The sequence below is a fragment of the Colobus angolensis genome, unplaced genomic scaffold (genome assembly GCF_000951035.1).
Source record: "Colobus angolensis palliatus isolate OR3802 unplaced genomic scaffold, Cang.pa_1.0 Scaffold161, whole genome shotgun sequence".
NCBI lineage: Eukaryota > Metazoa > Chordata > Mammalia > Primates > Cercopithecidae > Colobus > Colobus angolensis.
Genome location: NW_012114722.1, coordinates 7707420 through 7714640, shown reverse-complemented (window position 1 = coordinate 7714640; position 7221 = coordinate 7707420). Strand labels below are relative to the sequence as shown.

At 37.2% G+C, this 7221-nt stretch overlaps 1 pseudogene across 1 annotated transcript; it reads right to left on the bottom strand.

Moving 5' to 3' along the window:
* Positions 1-537: 537 nt before the first annotated feature.
* LOC105508410 lies at positions 538-3035 on the bottom strand (annotated as a pseudogene). The gene has a single exon (XR_001001264.1). The product of XR_001001264.1 is annotated as a peptide chain release factor 1-like, mitochondrial pseudogene (transcript).
* Between the last annotated feature and the right edge of the window lie 4186 nt (positions 3036-7221).

Here is a 7221-nt window from a genome sequence, read left to right as displayed (position 1 = left end):
TTGTTTCCAGTTGTTTGCAATGACAAAACCAGTGCTGTAAGAAATAATTATGTGGATACATATTTTTATATACTTTGTTTAATTTGTAAAGAACAGAAATGTATTTCTCACAGTTCTGGAGGATGGGAAGTCTAAGATCAAGGAGCTGGCACTTGTTGACTAGGGCTTTCTTGCTGTGTTCTCACATACAGAAGGCAAGCTAGCAGGATGCTCCCTGAAGCCTCTTTTATTAAGGGCCTTCATCCCAGTCCTGAGAGAATCCCTCATGGCCTAGTGATCTCTTAAAGGGCCCACTTCTTGATGCTGTCACATTGGCAACGCTTGAATTTGAGGGGACACATTCAAGCCATAGCAAACTGAACATTTCTCCCATGCCAGATAGCACCATGTTCTTTGTCAGTAGGTATTGGTAGAGGGGCACTGCAGAATAAAGGGGCTTCTCTTGCTTCTAAGATGATACTGTGACAGTTAATTTTATGTGTCAACTTGACTGGGCCACAGGGTGCCTAGCTACTGGGTCATATTTTTTTTTTTTTAAGAGATTTAACTTCTGCTCTGATTTTCCAATTATAAGGTCAAACATTATGTTAGGTGTTTCTGTGAGGGTGTTTTTACATGAGATTGACATTTAAATCAGTGAACTTTGAGTAATGCAGACTGCCCTCCTCAATGTTAGTGGGCTTGATCCAGTCAGGTGAAGGTCTGAAGAGAAAAAACGACTGTCCTCTTCCAAGAACAAGAGAATCCTCCAACAGATATTTTTGGACTGGACCTGCACCATCAGCTTTCCTGGGTCTCCAGCCTCCTGCCTCACACTCCAGCTTTTGGACTTGTTAGACTTAATAATAATCACACAAGCCAATCCTTTTAAGGGAGTTTGTCTGGAGAATCTTGACAAACACAAACATCTACTGAGAGATCCTGTCCAAGTTTTGCTCACACCCTAGCAAGAGGCTTCTAGCTTACCAGTAGGGGGTGTGAGGTTCTTTGTGTGTAAGACCTGATCCACCAGCTGTACACCAGCTCTGGCCCAAGGCAAGACAGGGAATTTCCCCATCACTGAGTAGGCTATAGCCACTCTCCATTAGGCCTGACTTCACCATGGGTAAGGGGAGCCCCTTTCAAGGGTATTCTTAACTTGGGTACTCTCAGTCCTAGAACATCGTAGCTCTCTTTCATCCCTCTTAAAAGCTAATACCATTATCAGTTAACAGTTTTTTATATTAAAATTATCCCTGTTCAAGTTAATGGTATGGTTTCTGTCTCCTGACTAGATATCAGGATACAGTATTTACTGTCATATTTCTACTATTTTATGTTTAAAGTTTTTCATAATATTTAAACTGAATTTTTGATCATTCATTAAATACTTACACAGAACAGGACAAAGGATGATTTTCCTTTGTCTACTTATTGTAAGGAAGTGTCCAAGATTTACCACTACATCATGATTACAGGTGGTCACCAACTTATGATGGTTTTAGGATTTTTTGACTTTACGATGGGTTTATAGGGATGCAGCCCCATTTCAAGCTGAGGAGCTTCTTAGGACTTACAAATCATGCCTCTTTCATACCATGGTAAAATTGGAAAATTGTTACATCAAGCTGTCATTAAGTAGGAGGCTGCTATGTTGCTAACATTATATGCATTTTTAACTTATGATGGGTTTACTGGGAATTAACCACAATGTAAATCGAGGACCATCTGTATATTGTATGATTTTTTGCTAATGCATTGAGAGAGATCTGTGTAAATTATCTATGACTTCAAAATACGCATATTACCTCCAACTGTGTTAACTCATGGTTTTTAAGAGAATAAGGGTATTTTCACCCTATGTGGATATGCTGTAGAATTTTTCTAAGCTACAAAAGTCTATAAATAACGAATCAACTTAAACTTTTTGGGAAATAATTTCTACTAAAGATTCATAATCGGCGTATTCCTTCAATGACTGTACAAGTTCACCCAGTAGATAATCTCCTTGCAGAAAAGTTTCAAGATCATGCAGTGTCTTGCTTATTCTGTGATCTGTGACCTGGTTCTGTGGCAAATTATATGTTCTTATTTTCTCTGATCTTCCTTGACTTCCAATCTGAATTTTTCTAGCATTCTGTCTTTTGTTTCTTTTTCTAGATGCATGCTGTACAGTTTTGCACGTAACTTTGTCATAGCCAGCTCTCTATTTTTCAGTTGAGATCTCTCTTGTTGACATTCAGAAATAACACCTGTTGGAAGATGAACTATCCGGACAGCACTGTCTGTGGTATTTACATGCTGCCCCCCAGCTCCACTGGCTCGCTTAGTGTCAATTCTCAAATCTTTTGGATTAATCACGAGATTAATCTCAGTAGGCTGGGGTAATATCGCTACAGTCATGGTGCTAGTATGGATGCGGCCTTGCTTTTCTGTCTTTGGCACTCTTTGTACTCTGTGCACACCTCCTTCAAATTTCGTGTGCCTATAGGCTTCTGAACCCCCAATGCTGGCAGATGCATGTCTAAGGCCACCTATTTCACTTGGAAAATATTCCAGGGTTTCAAAATGTCGTCTTTTAAATGCAGCATATTGTTGATACATATCAAATATCTCTGAAGTAAACAACATTGCCTCCTGACCTCCAACTCCTGCAGTTACTTCTAGGATCAAATCATTTTCATCTGTTTCTTCTGAGGGAACCAAAAGTAAGATAATCTGATGCTTCAGCTGAGTTATTTCTTTTTGACACAGAGTTATTTCATTCTCTGCAAGTTTCCTTAAATCTTCATTCTCATCGTGCAGCAAGGGCTCGGTCTCCCGCAGCTCCTGCTCCTTCTCGTTCAGCAGTTTGATCACTGCCGCCAACTCCGGCCTCCTGACCTTCAAATGGGCTTCAGACCCCCCCTGGCACTCAAGGAAGGTCCGCAAGGGACCGCCCCGGGTGAACAGCTCCTGCAGCGGCGGGCTACTGGAGCTCAGGGGCCGGCGGGCTGGGCCAATGGCCCCACGGGGCCAGAGCCACCGGGCAGCGCCCCACAGAAGCCGGGACCGCCCATATTTTTATATTTTTTTGCTAGATGACTTTGAGATGGATTCTTACAAGTGGACTCTGAGTCAAAAGTAAATAAATGTGTTTGGCCATTGTGATGGTTAATATTAAGTGTCAACTTGATTGGACTGAAGGATGCAAAGTATTGTTTCCGGGTGTTGCCAGGATAAATTAACATTTGCATCAGTGGGCTGGGAGAGCAAGACTCACTCTTAGGAAGACACACCCACAATGTGGGTGGGCACCATTCAATTGCCTGCCAGTGTGGCTAGAAAAATCAGGAGAAGGTGGAAGAAGCTGCCTTGCTGAGTCTCCCAGCCTTCATCTTTCTTTTGTGCTGGATGCTTCCCACCCTTAAACATGAGAGTCCAAGTTAGTTGGCTTTTGGACTCTTGAACTTACACTAGCGTCTTGCCAGGGGCTCTCGGACCTTCAGACACAGACTGAAGGCTGCACTGTTAGCTTCCCAACTTTTGAGATCTTGGGGACTTGGACTTGGCCACTACTGGCTTCCTTGCTGCTCAACTTGCAGATAGCCTATTGTGGGACTTCACCTTGTTATTGTGTGAGTCATGTCTCCTAATAAACTCCCTTTCATATATGCATATATCCTATTAGTTCTATCCCTCTAGACAACCCTGTCACAGCCGTCCCACAAAAATGTGATGGACTGTCACCCAAAATTTGGTTTGAATATCAAGGCTGATGGTGCCACATATGCACCAAGATGCTATAAAAAGTTCTATTACTCACACGATGAGTTTTTCTGACAAGAACAGGGCAACGTCTCAAACATGAATGAGGATGGCTTGAGAAACTGGAGAAGGAGACCCATTTGGTTTTTATGGTAGCTGGGAGTGGGGTTAGGGTAAGAATTATTGTGTAGGGGCTAGCACTTGTGTGTTTTGAACTTCCTACTGACACCAAAGGTAAGAGCATCGAGGCTTCCTCATCAGCTTGCCCAGATGTGTGTGGAAGGGCAAGTGGGAGTGGTGAGGCTTAAAAGTTGTCTGCTGTCCATTACAAAAAATTGAGTCACACTCTTTCTGACAAATTCTACTCCAAAGTGGTTGTACCCTTTTGTAGTTCAGATTGCCTATTTTTTCCATAGCTTTGCCAAACAAACAAACAAACAAAACTACGTGGTCAGGCTTTTGAATTGTTAACAATCTGATAAGTGAGAAATGGAATGACCATGTAATTTTAATGTTAGTGTATTCTGTGAGGTTGTATACATTTTTATATGTTTAAGCTGTGGCTAATATGCTCTTATCTTATGCCTATTTTCTATAAGGCTATTGATGGTTTCTTCTCTTTCTTTTACAAGCTCTTTGTATATTACTGACACTATTTTTCTGTTATATAACTTACATAATTTTTTTCATTTATTTTTTTGCTGATGGTGTTTTCTTTCTGACAAAAGATTTTTCAATTAAATGTTGTCAAATGTATTACTATATTCTCTTACAGAATCTGAATTTTGGTCTCTGTTAAGAAAATAACTCTTCTAAATTTGCATCTGAGATTATTATACATTTTTCTGTACTTTATTCATCCATTAGGAATTCTATATTGTCTCTAGTAATCTCCTCCTAGTCATATCTATGTATTTTAACACTGTTTAAATAAAATAACACATAAAACTAAAAGTGGAATTGTCCAGTCTTCATAATAAAATCCATCAATTACTTTGGTAAAATGGGTCTAGAAATCAGATAGAGCTCAGCAATAATAAGAAAACTGATTAATCGTGCCCATGTGACTCATTTTACGTTAAACCTAATGGTTTATTTAACTGACAGCCAGTGTCTCCTTTTAGGATGATTTGCACAGTAATTTAGTGTAATTTGAGTTGATAAAGTACTGATGATATAACAGAAAGATCTGGGTTCATCAATTGGTAGCTATATTTAAGGAAAGATGATTTCCTGGCATTCCTAAATTCTGTACTTTCGAGGGATTCTGTTCCCTAAAGTGAATGTGGTATAAAGAAGCTGTCATTAAATCCTAATAATTCAAGGAAACCCAATCTTATATAACTTGCCAAGGAATACACAGCCAAATAGTATTCAATCTCTGAGGGAAAACAGCTGTGTTTTGACGTTTTTTTAAAGTAAAACAAAAAATATTTGCTTAAACTGTCCTTTTAGATGCTCAGAGTACTACTTGTTTCAAAAGTTGTTTTTTTTTTTTTTTTCTAAAACACGATGCAGTATGTTCTTTTGCTTTAAAGCAGATATACAGTAATTTTGACATGGTATTATAAAAATCTACTTTTGAGTCACCTAGCTTCAGAAATCACCTAAACAGTTTACATCTGAAAAGCACACTTACACAACTGAACTGAGGTACATTACAACAAACCTCTTCTACTAGCATTCTCCTTTAAGAGCAAGGAAAAAAATGAAGTTTGGCAACGTGATTTAACAGCTGCATATAGTATTTATGCTAAAGAAATCACATAGCAGATTTTCAATTACCTACAGAAGGAGGTCCAAGGAGAGCACACAATTAAGCTACACAGATAATCATCTCAAACCATGAGTTTCAACCATCTGAGCTGTTAGTAATTGGCCAATTTTTATTTCACTACTACCCTGGCTGTTCTCCCCAGGAACACTGCAAGAGATATTCAATAATGAGGAACAACTGTGAATTATTAATAACTTGAAATATTCCATATACTGAATGAATATTGCATATTAATTCTTCTTAAATGAGAAACATGATATATCAATGAACAACAAGAGATAGAAATTGTTGATAGGACAAAGTTAAACACTTTGCTTGAAGGATAGAAAGGAGCTTATGTGGGACGGAGCAGCATACTCAGGGGACAAACAGCTAAACATTCCCATAATTTCTTCCACAATAAAATAATGCAATCTTTTCATGAACACACTGTATTTTCTATGTTTCTATACCCTGAAAGCATTATATGAAATGGTCATTGACATATGAAGACTCAGAAATAATCATGTGACTATTATAATTTATAGGAAATGTTGAATGGACAGTTTTAAAAAATTTTGTAGTGTTTCTGTGATCCATAATATATGGCTATCTTGAAAGTTAGCAATTACTTCTTGCACTTTTTTTCTGCTTGTGAAAACTTCAAATTGATTCTTTTTCTAATATTTAGTTCATCCTCCAAATAGTAACTTTTATCAGCAGCATCTTTTTACTTTATTTTAATTGGATCATAATACTATGCCAAAGAGTGATTTAAAAATCTTTCAGTGTCAGAAATGTAATAAGGAGTGGTGGAAATTATGCTAAACCATATTTTACTACAAAGATCATGGTTTCATTTCCAAAATGCCACTGCTGCTCTGTTGCAGTTAATTATTTCCATTAAAAAATGTAAGGCCAAGTTTTGATTTGTGTCAAGCTTTAGAATTGTTAATAATCTGATAACTGAGAAATGGAATCACCATGTAATTTTAATGTTAATATATTTTGTGAGGTTGTATATATTTTCATATGTTTAGCTGTGGCTAATATGCTCTTATCTTATGCCCATTTTCCTATAAAGCCGTTGCTATTTTCTTCTCCTTTTTTTTTTACAAGCTCTTTGTATATTATTGATATTAACTATTTTTCTGTTATATAACTTACATGATTTTTAATTTTTTTTTTTTTTGCTGATGGTGTTTTCTTTCTGACAAAAGACTTTTTAAATGTTATCAAATTTATTAGTATTTTCTCTTACAGTATCTGAATTTTAAGAGGAAAATAGTCATTTCTCATAGGTAATAGATTAAAGCATCCTTGCCTTCTACTACTGGTATTGTGTTTCATTTAACTTTTCAATCTCTGATCTACTTGAAACACATCAGGGTGTATGGTGTGAGGAACAGATCAAATTTTGACTTTTGTGTTTTGCTGTTGTGTAGTTCCAACACCACTAATTTAAAAAGCCCATCTTTTCTCTCAACTGTTGTGAGATGTCATATTTGTCATATATAACTTTCTTTTATTACTTGACTTTTTTTTCTGGTTCACTGATCCATGTATCTATGTATATGCAAATACTCCACTGATTTAATAAAATAAACCTGATAATATATTTTGACATTTGGTAGGATTTACCCTCCTATCAACATTGCTATTTTTCAAGGTCCTCCTAAGTATTCTTACTTGTTGGTTTTATCAAATGAATCCTAAAACCTAGGTTCAAAAATGCTTGG